This window comes from Balaenoptera ricei, chromosome 6 (assembly GCF_028023285.1).
Source record: "Balaenoptera ricei isolate mBalRic1 chromosome 6, mBalRic1.hap2, whole genome shotgun sequence".
NCBI lineage: Eukaryota > Metazoa > Chordata > Mammalia > Artiodactyla > Balaenopteridae > Balaenoptera > Balaenoptera ricei.
In genome coordinates this window covers 82,966,526-82,986,558 of record NC_082644.1, presented here as the reverse complement: position 1 = coordinate 82,986,558, position 20,033 = coordinate 82,966,526, and positions in this window count along the sequence as shown.

Sequence of the window (20,033 nt, the reverse complement as noted above, 5' to 3'; positions counted from 1 at the left end):
TAAAATTTAAAAAAAACAAAAAAAGAAAACAACAAAAAAAGAAAATGGAGACAGAAAGAGGTTTAATCCATCCTCTATCTATGTAAATGTTCTTAAGATACATCATGGCCACTTTCACACCTCCCCCAAAGCTTTTCTTTTCTTTTACAAAACTTTCTGAGAGGCTCTTGCTATATCTTCAAACTTCAGTCCAGTGCCAGCAATATAATAGGGGCTCATGCTTTCCTCCTGAATGAATGATTTCTTGTTTTTTTAGTTGTTTCTCATATAATTTGTTTTCCAGATCTCTAATGTATAAGTAGTCCCATTTTCCCTTTTCTGGACATATTCCAGTTTACTGATGTCCTTCTCAAATTGCAGCACCCAGAACTGTTGCCTGTGATCTGAATTTTTATGTTTAGTATTCACTAATTAAAATTCTCAACACTTTCCTTCCCATAGACTGATTCCAATAACCATACCACATCATTCTATCTGAATATAACTTTTAAAAGTGGTCAGAGGTTTAATTAGAAACAATATGAGGTATGATATGAATACTTAAAACCATATCTTTCATTAAGAATAGTTTTTAAAAAGTCAACAATAGCCTCAATTCCAGTGTTAGAATTATCTGGCAAAGTCAATTTCAGAATAGTATGTTAAGCATGCTGGAAAAAAATTAGAAATGTTTTATCATGTATCACATTTTTATATTATTATACTTCATAAGTGTATTAGTATTGCATATCACAAGTGTTATATAGCACAAGTCCCTCACGTTTAGCACCTCAGGTGCTGGCCTATTGCACAATCGCTCATGTCTTGCACACACCGAGAGACAACAGCCCGCAAGGAGAAAGGTTGGGAACAGGCAATTGAACTCCCATCTTATGCAGCTGCTTCTATCTGAATGAGGTGCCTTAAGCAGAAGATGTTTGGGAAATCAAAAAGCTTTTTTAGTCACTAAAACTTTTTAACCTTCACCCTTGCCACTGCCAGGAGAGACCTTGGACACTTAGTCTGTAATTAGGAAGGCTCCTATCTTTTCATTCTTGACTTACAATTTGGCTTTGTTCTGATCTTTCGGCAATTTCACAGGGTTTGTCTGTGAGTGAAATGAAGAAATCAGGCACAGGCATTGTGTATAGCACAAATCCAATAAATGACGATCGGCCTAAGGAATGGGGATGCGGAATTACAGATATGCTGTGACATTTCTGAGCTCTTCAATTTTCCATTAGGAAGAGGCTGCCCTTATGGTTCCCACCTAGAAATTCTTTAAATGTCAGTTATGGGTCTCTCTTTCGCATCGTTGAGTACCAAAGGTAGACACAGGCAGAACTGGGGTAGGCACAGATTGCCTGTGATACCCTCTACTCTTCTTTTTGCTAACCCTTCCCCCGATGATAAGATGGCTATGACTACTGGTCTGGGGCTCTGTTGTTTTCATCTAGCTTTCTGGGAAACTTCTTTTCACCTCTTATTCCCCCTGTCTCTTGGTAGGTTTTATGTTTCCCACCTCTTTTCCAAGATCCACCACCCACCAAGTTATTCATCTCCAATGTTTGGTCAATTCATCTGTCTCTGCCTGCCATAAAGATTAAAGTTGATGAGGTTAAGGAAATAAACCTATTCCAAGTCTTCAGACAGTTATATTGAAGCAAGAAACTGAGGATGATTTCCCAGTACATTTCCCAGAATGTATCTGAGAGCAGTGGCTTTCCAACTTTTCTTTTTAACCTAGATCCACTCTAAAAAATCCATTTTGCACTGTGACACATCCATCCATCCATATATGCAAATGAAACAAAAACAAAGAATTCACAAAACAGTATTGTAGGAGGTGCACTGTAATGTTTTCTACTACACTTTTTTTCCCCAATGCTGGTAATTCTCAATCATTTTTTTTATATTACCCACTAGAAGGTCACACCCATCATCTGAAAAACACTACCATAGAGGAAACCTCAGTAGCACTCTCTGTCCTGAGCCACAGCTGTGAATGCACCCTATCAGGAATCATGCTGCAGCCATGGCTGGAAAACAGCATAAGAGATTTGAGGGCTTGAGAGAACAGAGTCCCTTGCCTCCCACCTCTGTAAGACAGCCTTCTTCTGCTTCAGTTTTCCTCCTGTATTTTCAGGAACAATGTGATCACACCTTAGGTACTCCTGTGTCCTTCTCTGGCCTGCTCTCTCAAATATGCAGAAATAACAAGAAAAATAACAAGAAAAATGCATAGCACTAATGCCATTTCGTTAAATACGTGTGTTAAAGAGATGCCATGCTTCAGTGCTAATAGAGTTTTTTGGTCCTTTGAGTTCCTGATGTTGCATGTTACAGTGATTTATGGAAGGCCAGAGTGTTGTGCTGCAACAAAGGTCTGTCATGTTAAACACCTGCCAGCTTCCTGCCCATTTCGTACCACAACTCACATTAATTTTCCTGTGACTCAACCCCTACATTCAATCCATCACAAGTCCTATTTACTCTGTCTCCACCATATATCCTGTGTGTGTGTGTGTATAAAAATGGCACTATCTCCCAAGCCCCCATCCTATTTCAAGCCATCACCATCTCTTCTCTAGGATTTTGTAATGACCTCCTAATTGGTTTCCCTGCTTTCAGTCTTGCCCTCCCACAATCCACTGTTCATCCCACAAACTGTGAATTTCTAATGTAAATTAGACAAGGCCATACCACTGCTTAAAGAAAAAAATATAAAGAGATGTGGCATGTGTGTGTATTTGTGTGCATGTGTGTATGTGTGTGAAAACATTTCCCTCTCTCAAGTAGCATGGTTTCTTTTACAGAGCAACTCCACCTAAAATGTGCAGCTTTCCCAGATGTTAAGATCTTCAGTTGTATATAGGTCTGTGTGAATGCAAAATAAGGGTGGTAAGAAAATGAAAACCAATAATTAGGTTGTTCAACTGAATCTCTCTCTCTCTCACACACACACACACTCTCTCACACACCCTCTCTCACACACACACACACTCTCTCACACACACCCTCTCTCTCACATACACACTCTCTCTCTCACACACACACACCCTCTCTCTCTCATGCACACACACTCTCTCTCTCTCTCACACACACACAAACACACACACACACACACACACACACTCTCTCTCTCTCTCTGTCTCTCATCAGTGGCTTCTAAATCCTAACCTTGCCATGGCTTCCAGTGCCTACCTGATCTGGCCCTGCCTCCTTCTAGCACCCGAGCCTCAGGCACGACCCCCGCTCTCCTCACTATGTTCCAGCCATGCTCTGTGCCTTTTCTTCCTCCAGACATGTTGAGCTTTTTCCAGCTGATGGTTTCCTTTGCATGACCAGTACCTTTCCATTCTTCATGTCTCAGCTCAAATGGCACATTAAAGAAGTGTTCCCTAAAGCAGCACTTCCATGCCCATTGGATATTTCCTGCATCATGTTCACCACAATGTGAACCAACGTTTACTTGTTTGTTCCTTTATTGGCTTATTGTATTCCCTCCGTTAGCATATAAGATCTTCGAAGGCATGTTCTCCATTGAATTCCAGTACTTAGAGCAGTGCTGGTTACACAGTAGACCTTCAATAAGCATATGAAAATTAAGGCATGCTTTAATGTATGTGTTATGTTCAAATGAAGAACAGCACCTAAGCATTTTTCTATGTTAATAAAATAACAAAAGCCCATTGTGCTCTGTACTTTTCACAACTAAAAGTTATTTTCAGAACGTATGAAAATGCAGTTTACCGATTTGCTGATTATTCATAAATGTTGATTCTTCAAATAACTGTGCTAATTTACATGGATTAGAGAAAATTATATCAATATATATGTGTGTGTATATACATATATGGTAAAAATCAATGCTGATTTAAGATTTCCAGTCTCCCCACACTGATGTTCATAGATAGTAACAGAAAAAAAAGTACTCTATTTGACCTGTCAATATTCTTTACAGCTTTTTTTAGCAACCAATCTCTGTATCAGTTAAATACAAAAATTGTCAATCCAGAGTCTAGCTGAATCTTCGACTCCTTTTTCTGTGACAGGGATATTTATTGAGGACTTTTCAAGGACACACTATAGCATCACTTGGTTAACAGATACTAACCACAGCCAGAATCCACAATTCTTAAGCTCGTTTCAGAACTGTGGAAGTCCTGAAGATTCTGTATATGCTTAAGCAAAATTAGTATGTTGCCCGGATAGTTTTAACTATTCAAAAGCATTCTTTTCGGTTCAAGATCAGCTTTCCAATAGAAGCTGGACTTCACTTGGTTAGGCATGGAAGTGCAATACACCCCTCTGTGTGACCTATGCTGAAGGCTCAACCAACTTATTTCTCTCCTTCATCGGTTTATTAGCTCCCTATAGGTACATTCCTGAATATATGAAAATACTTGACCTCTTCAAGTCAAATAGGCAAAACACTTGTGTCTCTTGGCAAATATCCAGTTATACTTTCTCGTCACCATCACGGTTGATTAGGACAGGGAGAGGTGTTGCCAGTTTTTACAATGTCTTTGCTTCCCAACATTAACAGGATGAGCAGCTGACTTGTAATGAGCGCCTACTAAGGGCTAGTCACTCTGCTCATGCATCTTTATTCATAATTTCGTTCAACTGTCCCTCAAAACTTTTGAAACAGCTACCATTATTATCCCCATGTTGCAGATGAGAAAAACGAGGCTCAGAGAAGTTAACTAGGTTTCCCAGGGTCACATGGTGGAGAATCAAGCCCAGCTATGTGAATCATGCCCTGGGCTGCTAGCCAGTCCATTCTCACGTTTCCACTGATGGAATCAGTGGAGGTTTGTCCCTGTCCCCTGGAAGAAGCTCCTTCTTGCCACTGGTCTTCCCACTCCCTAGCTGCTGCACTCTAAGTATCTCACAGAAACAGATGAGTCATGCTCTCACTCATTGAGACATATTCAAAAAACTACAAAGAGACGAATACATTTATTTCCTCATTGTGTCCACTTGCTGTGTACTTTCTCCAATGAGCAGAAGAGGAGGGAAACACCTGCTCTAAACTTCAGAGTCTCTCTCTTCCTTTCTTTCTTTTTTTTTTTTAAAGGATTAAGCTGTAGGTACAGGCTCTTTTAATTTATTTTATTTTTATTTTTAGCCGTGTTGGGGCTTCGTTGCTGTGTGCGTGGGCTTTCTCTCGTTGCGGCGAGTGGGGGCTACTCTTCGTTGCGGTGTGCAGGCTTCTAATTGCGGTGGCTTCTCTTGTTGTGGAGCACCGGCTCTAGGCGTGTGGGCTTCAGTAGTTGCGGCTCGCAGGCTCTAGAGTGCAGGCTCAGTAGTTGTGGTGCACAGGCTTAGCTGCTCCGTGGCATGTGGGATCTACCCGGACCAGCGCTCGAACCCGTGGTCCCCTGCATTGGCAGGTGGATTCTTAACCACTGCGCCACCAGGGAAGCCCTCTCTTCCTTTCTTACTCTTCTTCACAAGGTAGGAAAAGACGAGAATGACAACCACTTTCCTAAACCCTGAAAAGGAAAAGCCACTCAGGGAGTAGCCACTTTGCCACTTACACCACTTCCTTTCCATCACTCTTACAAGACTGTGTCGCCTCCCAGGAAGTAGGGGCGCAGAATAATGTTTCAATGAGAAGCCTTCACAGCCTTTCTCAATCTCACAGCTCAAGACAACTCCAAGGTCAATTTTCTTCCAGGCTTAACTTAATAACTACTTGGAACAAGGAGAAGGGAGAGAAACAATCTATTTTCTTCCACGCAGATAAGCAAGCACGAAGGTTCATGACTGATTTAACATTTTGTATTTGGCTGCTGCTCTCAGCATAAAAGTGATAGAAAGAACTGCAAATTTATGCGAGGACATAAATAGAGATGGCATTTTAAGGTGTGATGAGCAAAAAACCTTCAGCTTTTGACCAAAGTCATTTTTTAATGAAATATTGACTAATAATTATTTACTAAAATAAGTAAAAATGCATTTGAAGAGACAAGAAACCAAGCTTTGTCCACCTTAAGCCATCTGGTTCCCCAAGTATATTCTTCCCACAAGGAAGTGTTTATCACAGGCTTGCACACAGTTTGGAAACATTAAGAATTCTTTCCGTTTTTCCTCTTTTTCTATTATCCTATTTTTTTACATACCTTTTTTTAGTCATACACCTTTAGAGTCTATAAGTTGTGAATTCTTTCTCACAAATGCAAAGCCAATTCTAAGTAAACTTAATTTGTTATAGTTTCAAAGTCTCCAACAATATAAAAACAAATCAATAACATAAATAAAGTAAAACACTATAGGGAAGGCTGCCTAACAAATCAAATGGTTCAGGTAAACCAGGTTACTGTGAGTTTACGTAGGCAGATATCCCTCACACACCCACATGCGCATGCACATGTGTCACGTGTGTATATATATATACAGGTGTGTATATATATATATATATATATATATATATATATATCTTTTCTTAATGTCATATCATCTGCACACACATATGTATGCATGCACATGTGTCATATATGTGTGTGTATATATATAAAGACATATACATATATATCTTTTTTTAATGTCATATCATCTGTTTCACTATGTTATAAAATGGCAATAAATTCTAGTTGGATTAAGAAGTTTTCCATATCAACCCCTGAGGACAGATGATTATAGGTCTGACCTTTTGAGATTCTGTGTATTTCTCTCTTAATCAGTGCTGGAATGAGCTTCTGCTAAGTGTGATCTATAGGATTCCTATGGGAAAAGTGAAGCCATTTAAAAAATAATGAGCCTCTCTTCCACCCCTTCTCCCTTTCCATTTTGAGCTCTATTAGGCCATGATAACCATCTTCATCTGGGCTACACAAAAGCAGACCATAGCATATACTGTTTGCAGTATACAAGGAAAGAGTGGGCTAGGAAAGGTTTTGGGAGCTCAGAATATAAATGACATTTTGCAATGGGATAAAAAAATGCTTTACTTGCCCTTTTATGGATAGCAAAAAAAGTGTTTGGTTCCAAAGAAGTCCTGTGGGGCTTTTAAGCTCCAGTGTCTAAGATTTTGACAGTGTAATTGGTTCCCTGTTGCCTGGGCAATCATACAGAATTGGAACCATCTCCATTTTGTCTTGTTACAGTAACACACTTGATAGCTTAGATTCAATCTCACAGATACTCTAGTTTGGTCACCAGTTTATTTCTCAAAACCCACAACATGAGTGTGTGTGTATGTGTGTGTATGTTACGCGCCCCCAATCCTATCCCCTAATACCCCTAATTTCCTTCCCCAACCTTCTGTGAAACTGAACAGCATAATAGATGTAATTAGACCTTCAGTAATAGGACCGAATGGAGGAAGCAATGAGACTCCTTCTAGGGAAGCAATCAGTACATTAGGTCCCCAGGACTGAAACCGCTTTTAACAAGGTTTGGGGCTTAGGGAATGTCAGTCTAGGCATCTACTGCTTCCCCAAGAGGACGCTCTACCCTGAATGCAGATCTTCATTTACCATTTCTACAAAAGGGAGGAAAAGAACATTAGCTACTTTGTTGCACACATAATGATGCAAGCTGGAGTTGTTAATATCTTTTTATCAGCAGTAAATCAACTGTTCACAAGTGCTCTGAAGTATAAGTGTGTATTTCCTCAGTATTTTAAAAGCATTCCCTATGTTTTCATCACCAACTGCTAAAAGAAGATAATACCAAATTGTGTCAAACAAAGGCAGCCTTTATGCTTTCAGGAGCATGCTGAACTCTTTCTACAACGGAGGAAAATTTAGTCAAACAGTATTCTTGAGACATACATTTAAATAGTCAGTTTCAATAACTATACACATATTTGCAGACTGACACAACATATCTGGTGTTATTATTCCAATCCATGTGCACTGAAGCAAACTCTTGTGAAGAAAAATGTGCATCCTCGTCATAGCATATAATGAACCTTTGCAAAGGTCCAAATGACAGGCTAGTCTAAAGGATAAAGTTCTTCATAAATTGTGATAAACCTTAAACTTTCTCATATAAAATATATTTGGTAAAATGTACATTGGCCGATAGAATAAACGTCAATTACGATGTTTAAAATTGCTTCACTTAATGGATTGGGTTAGATTTCGATGTATTTTGGCTAGCTCTGTTGTTGAAAAATTGCAAGATATACAGTTAAAACTATCAAAAGTTATTTGAACAATATGGATGCACCTTGAAAACCCTATGCCAAGTGACAGAAGCCAGGCATAGAGGACTACGCATTATATGATCCCATTTATGTGAAATGTCCAGGTCAGGCAAATCTACAGGGACAGAAAGTAGGTTAAAGGTTGCCTTGGGTTTGGGGGCATGAGAGGATTGAGGGGTGATGGCTATAGGGTTCAGGGTTTCTTTCTGTGCTAGTGAAAATATTCTATAATTGATTGCATTGACGGTTGTACCATCTGAATATACTAAAACCCACTGAACTGTACAATTTAAATTAGTGAATTGTATAGTATGTGAATTATATTTCCATAAAACTGTTACCCAAAAAAAAGTTACTTGAGCTGCTAGAAGGGTTCTGGAAGATCAGAATTTAAGATTATAATCCTTGATCCAATTCTTTTAGTCTATATATCTTTTCTTCCACTGGATTCATCCAATTTATAACATTTTTTATTAGTGACATGAATTTAACTGTGATACATTATTAGGAATGATTTTAAGTGGTTTTCTTTTTACAAGTATGTAATAGAGAGCTTGTTACACTACAGATTCTGGGAAGATAATGCAAAATGTAGAGACATGACTGTTTTCTCAGAGGTAATGATCAAATGAAGATGCTGAGAAGAAAGCATGAAGTTTGCATATCATATTAAGGAAAATTCAAGGTAACTTAGGAGGAATATTTAGGTCAGTTTGTGGGGAGTAGAAAGATTTCTGAATGGTGTACTATCTAAGCAAAATTCCAAAGGATAAACCATAAGCCAGGCAAGAATGGCAAGGGAAGTATTCAGGCAGTGGGATTAGTAGATAAGACTGAAGACAATACAGAGCATGGCTTTGGTGGACCCATATGAAGTTCAGTGTAACTCCAGCCAGAAGGCAAGAAAGAATGCAGTCAGAGAAATGAACTGAAAGATTAGCGATGGCTAGATGATAAAAGTTCTTATAAGTTCTTTCTTATAAGAAAGAAGTTTGGAAATAGAAATCCAAAGAAGAGTTTTAAGCAGTATAATGACATGATAGTTTTATATTAAAGAAAGCTCACTCTGTCAACATTTTGAAGACTGCATGACAGAAGGCAAGCAAGAACAGTTGGAAAGTTACTGCAAAATCCAGGTAGAGATAATGATATCTGCTAGAAAATGGCAATAGCATTAAAAAGAAAAGCAAATAAATTTGAAAGCAATTTAGAACATTGAATCCTTGGACTGATTGAATGGAGAGTGGTCATGAAGAAAGAGGAAGATATAAAGACAACCCCCATATTTCTGGCTTATACTTTCACAGTTCTAAAAATTAATATACTGTTTTTTAAAGAACAGTGTTAGATTTACAGAAAAATTGAGCAGAGAGTACAGAAAGTTCCCATATGCCCCCGTTCCAAATTTCCTCTATTAAAAATATATTGCATTAGAGTGGTACATTTGTTAAAAAGTAATGAACAATATTGATACATTATTTCAGTTCTTAAAGTACATAGTTTACATTAAGATTTACTATGTGTTTTGACAAATGCATAATGTCATGTATCCACCATTACAGTTTCATTCCTAACAGTTCCACTACCGAACAAATCTCTCTGGCCTCTCTACTCTGTTCCATTGGCCTATTTGTCTATTCCTTCATTAATACCATGTTGTATTAATTATTGTAGCTGTATAATAAGCCCTGAAGTTGGGTAATGTCAGTCCTCTGACTTGTTCTTCTCTGTTAGCATTGTGTTGGCTATTCTGAGTCCTTTGGCTTTCCATAAACTTTAGAGTCATTTTGTTAATATCCACAAAATAACTTGCTAAGATTTTGAGTGGGACTGTATTGAATCTATAGATCAAGTTGGGAAGAACTGACATTTTAACAATATTGAATCATCCAATTCAGAAACATAGAATATCTCTCCATTTATTTAAATCTTTGAGTTTTCTTTGGAGTTTTGTAGGTTTATTTGTATAGATCCTATGCATATTTTGTTAGCTTTATATCTAATTACTTAATTATTTTCACTTCTAATGTAAATGAGATTGTGTTTTAAAATTTCAAACTCTAACCCTTTATTGCTGCTATGAGCGACTGATTTTTCTATACTAACCCTGTATCATGCAAACTTGTTATAAATGCTTAGTAATTCTGGGAGGTTTTTTTGTTGATTCTTTGGGAATTCTACAGATATAAACATGACATTTGTGGGAAAAAAGGACCATTTTATTTGTTACTTTGCAATCTATGTATTTTTATTTCCTTTTCTCGTCTAATTGCATTAGCTAAGGTTTCTAATAGGGTGTTGAATGGGAGAGTTGAGAGGGGACTTCCTTCCATCATTTTAGATCTTTAGGGGAAAGCATCTGGGTTTTCACCATTAAGTATGTTGTTAGATGCAGGTTTTTTGTATATTTTCTTTATTAAGTTGTGGAAACGCCTCTCTATTCAAAGTGTTCTGAAACTGTTTAACTTGAACAGATTTTCAATTTTCTTAAAAGCTTTTTCTGCATCTATTGAAGAAACATATGATGTTTCTTATTTAACTTGTTGATGTGATGAATTAAATTACTTAATTTTCAAATGATGAGTCAGCCTGGCAAATCAAGAATAAATCCCACTTGGTTATGGAATAAAATTATTTTTGTATATTGCTGGATTTACACTGTTAATCTTTTGTTGAGGTTTTTTGTATTTATATTCATGAGCACTATTAATCTGTAGTTTTCCTTTCTTTTAATGTCTTTATCTGGTTTTGGTATCTTCACTTTTTAATACAGAAATGTAGAGTATAGCTGGAAATATATACAGAAAAGAAGTGTATGTGTGTGTTTGCATGTGAATCCTCACTGATTTTCTCTATTCTGTTTCCTTGTAGTTTGAAATGGGTGCAACTGAATTCTCTTTCCTAACTTCCTAGCCTCTTTTTCTGAAGTTAGAAAGATATAAAGATAGACCTACTGAGTCCTTAGGTCTCAAATTCTGACACTAGCTGTAGGCACAGTCTTCTGGAAGAGTTCTTTTTCCTAAAACAAATGTGAGAAAATAGACACATCTTTCCTATTCTAGTCCTTCCATGGATATTCATTATCATGCACACATGCTTTACACAAACACATATTTGGCTGTCTCACTAACAGAACCGTTTCTTCTCACATGCAAATTTTCTTGAGATTAATGAAGTTACCAAGAGAACTTGATACTCCCTATTTCTTGAATCCTCCTTTCCTGTAAGTGATTCCTTTATTTCTAGCTAGAAGGATAACTCTACAAGAGTTAAAGGTATAGAAAGATGATACTGAATTATTAAAGACAAATAATGTACCTTGGCTGCCATATCTATCTTTCATCTCTTTACTTTACTTGTACATGAATAATTTCAGAAAGCTGGGGTATTTTTGTTCTCAAATTGCCTCAAATCAGTCATCTTAATAGAATATTGATGCTGAGGAATAGAAACTACAAAATATGAGGTATACAATAAAGAATGTGAATTGTTCTACCTCTAAGAATGAAACACAGTGGTACCAACTTTACATGTGATAGCAAAACATAAGTGAATAACATTAGACCTCCATTTGGTCAAGGTCATCAAGATTGGCGGGGGAACTGACAATGCAGAGCACAAATTTTATATTCTGAACCTCATTTTTTAATCAGATTTTTAAGAAACTGTAGAGTACTACAGAAATAAATCAAATCCAACACACACAAATAAATCATAACTCGTAAAACATGCATAATAATGAAAAGAAAATAACACTCACTGGGGGAAGAAAAGCAAACAGAAAAGATTGAAACAAACCTTTTATAAAAGCAAATGATTAGTATTAACATCTCAGTTCAAATCACATGAAAACTTAACAATGATGTTTCTTTTATGCCCATTATGTACATTGTCATTGTATTTGGTTATTGTTCATGTAGCCTGGAAAGACTTCAATCATGACCAATTGTTGTAGCCTCTAAAATGTGAAGAGGTGAATGGAGTAATAAGAAGAGAAATAATCTCAATGCTTTTCCCAGAGAGTCTTACAAGTAGAAGTGCCCATCAAGAGGTTTAGGAAGACCAGACAAATAGAAGTGGGACAATAATAGCTCCATGTATTATCTATTACATTTTCTTTTAAAGGATTTTTCCCCTTTTCTTCTTTTCTCTCTCTCATTTTTAATAACCTCTTAGGATTTCATCAGTTAAAATCTATTTCTTTTTCTTTTCACACACATTGGCTCATAGTTTACTGTTGCAGCACTGATTTATAACCTTAGATTGCTATGACAGAAGATGTTAACAAATAAAGTAAAACAGCCTCTCTGGTTTCTAAAAGTATCTGAAAATTTCCTTTTAAATTAACTTAAGAAAAACAATATTGTCTGTTAATAAACCATCATACCTATTTCTTCTAAGAAACATAATACATGTGCTCCAAGATCCAGAGCCACATATCAACTGGGGGGAATCCCAGCCATCCAATTCAGGGACTGAGGTAATGATTGGTTCAGTTGGTTGGGTCAGGCGCCAGTTCTAGCTTGGACTAGAGGAATGGTTTTGTCCAGCATGTGCATGGGTTCAAGGTCCCTCCATTGTTTGTCATGTGAACTTGATACTGAAAGGGTTGATATGAAAAGACATGGTTTGGGGAGATTCTCCACGTGTATTTACTCTAACTTGAAAATACCAGCCTTCTCACTAAAGTCCATCTAACCACAGTACTTAGATGATAGCATAAATCCTTTGATAAACCACTTATTCTGCTCTGGTTTTATGTATGAGGATAGGAAAATACATTTACAGCTTAAGTCTCTATTACGCTTAGAAAATAGTTAAATATCAACTCCTTACCAGAACTGTCAACTAGACAGAGCCGCTCACAGAATACAGTCTATTTGCTAAATTGAAACAAAATTCTGGTGGGACATTCATGGTCTCTTCTCAGCATGGGACCAAGGAAATTCAGAAAGAAGAGTCATTAAGAATACTTTCTCATGGAGTTAAGTGTTACCTAGAGTCATGATATAAATTCCAAACTCAGGGCATATTATTTAGAGGGTCTTGATACTATTCTGATTGTCTTTCACAAATATAATAAGTTTTTTACCAGAGATTTAGAAAACATTTGATTTTTAAAAATATGTTTGACTTCCGTTTCCATCTTAAAATGCTAAAAGAGAAACATTCCCACTCTTATGATAAAAAGTTTAATAATTTGAAAAATTACAACTCCTACTGAAACCATGAGGAAACTGGGGTTGTAAGGCAAACAATTAACTTGAAACCCAAGGGAAGATAGGAGTCTGCATGGTAAGATGAGAAGTGAATACTCATTTGGCTGGGGTAGATGTCAGATATTGGACACCATGTAAGCTACCGCCAGAGGAGAAACAAGAGCAAGGAGAGAGAGACCCTCTATGAGAGTCAAGGGAAAACCTAAAGTTGAGGGAGGAAACACTGAAAACAACACAAAACAAAACAAAACCTCTGGCAAACCAGCCCACATCTTACACATAACGTTATACTAGAGGAATTTGAAAACTGGGATGCACTAGGGTAACTATAGCAACAACAAAACCCAAAACTAACTCAGCTCCTGACAAGATAAACTAATTGTGTACAGTAAAGGTCTGGCACAAAAAGAAATGATATGCCCTTTCCTAGCCAAAAATACTAATTACCTCAGTCTCTACTGTCTTACAACAAATGTTCAGCTTTCCATCAAATATTAAAAAACATATGAAGAATCCAGGAAAAAAACAACATAATGTCAAGAAACAAAGCAATACACACAACCAGACTCAGATATGATCCCAGATCTCAGATACTGGATTATCGGCAAGGAATTAAAAATATCAATGATTAATACGTTAAAAGATCTAGCTGAAAAAGGGACAACATGCATGAACAGGTGGGGAATTTCAGCAGAAAGATGAAAATACGTGATAGAATGGAATGGAAATAATCAAAATGAAACACTAACAAAGATGAAGAATGGCATCAGTAGACTCATCAGTAGGTTTCACAAAGCTAAGGAAATAGTTACTTTGAAGACACATCAATAGAAATTATCCACACAGAAACACAAAGAGCAAAAACAGTAGAAAGAAAAAGGAGCATCCAAGAACTGTGAGACAATACAAAATGTTCTAACACACATGTTACTAGAATTGCAAAAGAGAGATAATGGAGTAGAAAAAATATTTGAAGGGATAATGGTTGAGAGTTTTTCAAAATTAATCAAGATACTAATCACAATTCCCAGACCTCAGAAAACACCAAGCAAAATAATTACCAACACACCCACACACATGACTATAATATCAGACAAAAAAAGACTTAAAAACAAGAAATATTACATAATGATAAAAGGTTCAACTCACCAAGAAAGCATAACAATTCTAAATGTGTATACACCTAACACCAGAACTTTAAAATACATAGAGAAAAAATTTCTAAATTGTAAAAAGGGAAGAGAAAGCCACAATTACTGTTAAAGACTTCAACACTCCTCTCAGTAATCAAAAAAAAAAATACATAGAAAATCAATAAAGATACAGAGGATCTGAACAATATATCACCAATTTGGCTTAACTGCATTTATACAAAATTTTGTCTAACAACAGTACACAACATATTACACAACACCTTCTTTTCCAGTGGACATTCACCAACATAGACCATTATTCGGGGTCCTAAAACAAACCTTAGCAAACTTAAAATAACTGAAACTGTACAAAGTTTAAGTTATGATCCATTCACCACTGAATGTGTCTTTGGCTAATGCTAGATTTCTGATGGTACCCTGATAATGATAATCTGCCTAAGTCACAAGCTTCAACAAAATTATCAGGCGATAAAAGATATTTAATTAATAATGCCAATTATGAGCTTATTCTGGAAGTAAAAACTATAGTTTTATGACCTACACCTACTACCATGTGTATTGCTGAGTGAGGCTAAGATAAATTAAAGTTGGTCTCTGCTAAAACTACTCTCTGTTTAGAGATGCAGGTTTCCCCTTCATGTCTGGATCCAGAATGGAAACATCAACTGTTCCACTTTATGCCCATACTTATCAGCAACCCTTTGGCTCCTCAAGCTATAGCATCCACACTGCACAAATGATTGGTCTTCTGGCTTTTCATAGCCTGGCTATCACTTTAGGTGATAGCTTGGGTTTGGGATGCTACAGTCCATTGTACAGACCAAACCTATCAATGCAAAAACTGTTGGTCTATATTTTGACCATGCTGCCACCCACACTTATTCAGGCTTGACAACACTATCGCCACATCCAACCTAGCTGGAACAATAATTCAGTTCCACCTTGATGACAAACATTCTTACAATGCCTGAAGCAGCCTCTACCGGCTATTCTGAAATCACAGGGGAGTTGCATAATATAGGAGATAGTAGACATGCGAGCTGCACTCCCTGACCACCAGCTGACCTCAACCCACTTGAAAAACATATCCATGATGGAGGAGTACCTCAGTCCACCTGACCAATACAACCCAGATTATTACTTCAGTCCCACTGATGACCTGAACTTTACTGCCAGTGACCAATGCTGCTCCTCTTTTGTTCTTTCTTTGTTTTGGATTGTGCTAACTTCACTCTTCCCTTCTACCTCTACTCCTAAAGTCCACACTCTCACCTCCCCAGGCTACGAGACTCAGACCAAATGGAAGCTTGTCTTTGGTTTGTTCCTGAAGAAACTGGAGAAGAGAATGCTACTTCACCTTAGCTGCTTGTCTCAAGCTTTTCCCTACCCAGCCCCAATATGTAAGTCTCTTCTGCACCATATTCTTTATATCACACAAATGCAACGACACCATGCCTACATTCAATATTGCTACAAAAGATTGTCAGTGTTTACAACAGCTTATTTATGCTATGGATAGCACCAAGATCAAACCCATAGTTATTTATTATTTATTACATGTTTCAAGGAGCTGCTGATGGATTGCTTGAAGTTCTCTTTGGGCCTAGGAGTACCCTCTGTCTGCTCTGCTCTACTGGTCTAGGCTACAGCCTGACACATTCAACTTTTGAAACCATCCTTAGTTTTCTTCCAGATTTCACCACCTGGCACCCAGACTTCAATACTGTCCAAGCCTGACAACTACCACTCCACCACTCATGAACAAGTCCATACCTTCCTTGCCGAGGCCCACATTTCCACTCCCTCTATAGGTACTTCTTCCCCAGCTCCTTTAGGCCATCTCCATAGGCATCCTTTCCCCAGCTCCATTCCCCTAGTTGACCCCACTCAGTTTTTAGTACCGTGTTCACTCCCATCCCCATCTCTGCTCATGTTCTTTCCCCTTCCTTGAGGCCCACTTCATTCTGTCATAGTAAGCACCTCCCTGTCTTGAAGGGTCTCGCCCATAATATATATTTACCACTCATCAAGCATACAGTTCAGGCTCTTTACTGCACTAATTGCTGAGCTTGACACCAGTCCCTAGATGGGTCAACAGCTCTCATTACCCACTTCCAGCCAACCTCATATAAGAATTTACCCTTGGCCAGCCTTCCCCTTCTTATGTACCACTCCATAAAACTAATCAGATCCTAAAGTATTTATTTAAGTTGCCCACTTGGCCTCTCTTTCTGATTTGCTTTACAACTTTCTAAGAAACTTTCTAAGAAACTTTCTTGCTTTGCTTGTAGCAATGAACCTATTGGCGTCTCATAAGCAGGGTTGTTGCACTACCATATGCCTTACCCATGATTCTCAATTCTCCAGGGGCTCTAATTTTACTTTAATAACACTTGCCTGCTCCTCCATTCTTGCACACCACCACCAGGGCTTTCCTCTGACATCATATATACACTAGACACACTGGGGAGTAGGGCAATATTTCCTTCTGGGCTCTCTGCTCAATGTTTCTTTTTCAGCCTTATTACGTACAAAAGAACTATGATCTTGCACATTATGTTTGCCCCACTTATAGTCTTGGGGGTCATTGGCACCGCCCTAGGTACTCATAATCCAGTCAGAACAACTAAATATTCAAAATCCCCTCTAAACACATGCAACAAGCTGCCCATGTTTTGGATGCCCCCAATGAGGAGCAATGCTTCCTGGTGACCTTTGTTGCTGATAATTGCCTAGACTTAGCCTATTTACTGGCCAGCCAGGGAGGTGTTTTCTCCCTTAAAAGTATTCCTTGGGCTTCCCTGGTGGCTCAGTGGTTAAGAATCCGCCTGCCAATGCAGGGGACATGGGTTCAAGCCCTGGTCCGGGAAGATCCCACATGCTGCGGAGCAACTAAGCCCATGCGCCACAACTACTGAGCCTGCACCCTAGAACCCGTGTGCCACAACTACTGAGCCTGCATGCCGCAACTACTGACTCCCGCATGCCTGGAGCCTGTGCTCTGCAACAAGAGAAGCCACTGTAATGAGAAGCCCGTGCACCACAACCAAGAGTAGCCCCTGCTCAGCGCAACTAGAGAAAGCCCACGCACAGCAATGAAGACCCAATGCAGCCAAAAATAAAAACAAATAAATTAATTAATTTAAAAAAAAAACTGGAAAAAACTTTAAAAAAAAAAGTATTCCTTGCTACGTGTGGATAGACATAAAGGGAAAAGTTCCTCAAATAATCCAACAAATGAGACAACAGGTAAGTTTGTTTAAAATACCATTTGCTTTCTTGAGCAAATACTCCAGACACCAGCTAACATTTTTTCCTGGTTTTCAACAACTGCCTAAGATGACTGGATACATATGTCTAACCAAGCTCTATCATTTTCATTTTAGTTTGCTATAGAGGCATATGGCTCCTAAAATTATGCCTAAACAAATTCAAATTCAATTGAATGAGACATGGCACATTTCCATCATCAATCAAACATTGGGGTGAATTGTAGTAAGAGGTCTGACTCCATTTTTGATCTTTGACCACTGACAGCTTCAAAGCCCCATACCTTCCTTCTCCCCTTTTGCCCCATATATAGGCAAGCTAATAATAATTTTTAAAATCCATTAGTCCCCTTGGTGCCCATAGGAACTTCAAACCACACAAACCCTGGACATAGGAAGAAACTCTCACTCCAGACTCACCTTTTATCCAGAGTCAAAACCAAGTCATCACACCACCACTTCCCCTGTGCTCTTGCCATTACAGCTGAGATTGCACCTGTCCTGCTGTTCCAAGAATTATTTTTGTAAGTGATAAATTTTATTCCAAATTCTTTTGGTATGTGTATCATCATTAGCCTCAACATTCAGTCCACTAATTGGTAAAGAGTCTATCTCATCACCATGGGGTGGATATAATGGAATTAAACTAGAAATAAAACTGGAAAATCTCTAAATATTTGGGGGTTTGAAAACCCATATTTCTCAAAAATCAACATTTCAAAAGTCACAGGGAATTTAGAAAATATTTCGAATTGAGTAAAAATGAAAAGACAACATATCAAAATTTTGAGGATATGCTAAAATGGTTCTTAGAGGAAATTTTATAGCATTAAATGCCTATAGTAGAAAAAAGAGTAGATCTCAATTGAATGATCTAAGCTTCCTCCTTAAGAAACCAAAAATAGGAGAACAAACTAAAAGCAAACAGAAGAAAAGATATTAAAAGTAAGGATAGAAATCAATGAAATTGAGAACAGAAAAAAAAATCAATCAAATCAAAGACTGTGTATGTTTAAGTTCAATAAAGTTGTTACATTTCTGACTAGACTGACTGAGAGCAAAAAAGAAAGAAAACACAAATTACAAATATCACAATTAACGAAGAGACATCACTACAGACCCTAGAGATATTTAAAGGACAAAAGAATACTATGAGCTATCTAGAACTATAAATTCAACAACCTAGATGAAGTGAACAATTTTTTCAAACTACCAAATCTCACTCAAGGAGAAATTTATATGATACTCAACAATCTACACTATTAATGTGGAGATTTCAGTAAAAGGAGAGTGTTCAATAACAAGAAAGAGAGAATTTTTTACTTCTTACTATTATTCTTAATTAGGTAATTTTTCTTTTAAATATGACTATGAAGTAAGAACGATAGTATTAGGAAGTCCACATTGTCTTCTATTCAATAAAATTTTGTACCCTTTTTTAGAGTCATTTCTCTGTAACCCACTAAGGTAAGAAAATTTTGGATCTAACTATTATTATAATTTACAAATCATTTTTCCTGTTTTGAATATTGCTTTCATTTTGTTTCCAGATCTGATTTTTTAAAAGTAATTCAATCCTTTTTAAAAACTAGAAGCTCATTGGATATTTTTATTGTCATCTACCTTTGAAAAATTCCACCTAGATATGTCTAGATATGGATTCATTTTGTACTGTTTCATGAGAAATGAAAAAAAAAAACTTAATATTCTTAGTAAAGTCTTTTATTAGATAAGAAAAATTTTATTTTATAATTTCAATATGGCTGAAGTTTCAGTTCTGCATGTTTATTTTTACCTATGAGTTGTCCTTAGTCATTGGATGGTGTTCTGCCTGGTGTTCCAGAATAATATTCTTATTTTTATCTCCAGCCAAAAATTAGTAAGTAATGATGAATGAGAAATTTTCTGCAGCACGTATTCTGCTATTCACTGACTCCATTACATTTTAAAATCCCATGTAATACATCTTGAGTAATTTGCAGAAAGTTCTCACTAAGGATTCTTCTTTCAATGGAAACAATTTAAAATCCTGGGAATAAAGCGTGGGTAAAATATTTGTGTAATAAGCTCACTGTTGGATCAAGGGAAATATCACCATGGCTGGCCTTAGCTGGATCTCCTTTGCTTTGCTTTGCTTTATTTTTTGATTTTTGTTTTTGTATACAGAAAATTTCTTCAGGAGTTGTTAGAATCATTTACTATGTAAATGACAGGCTATTATATAGTTATCTTATAAATTAATTCTGGGCTT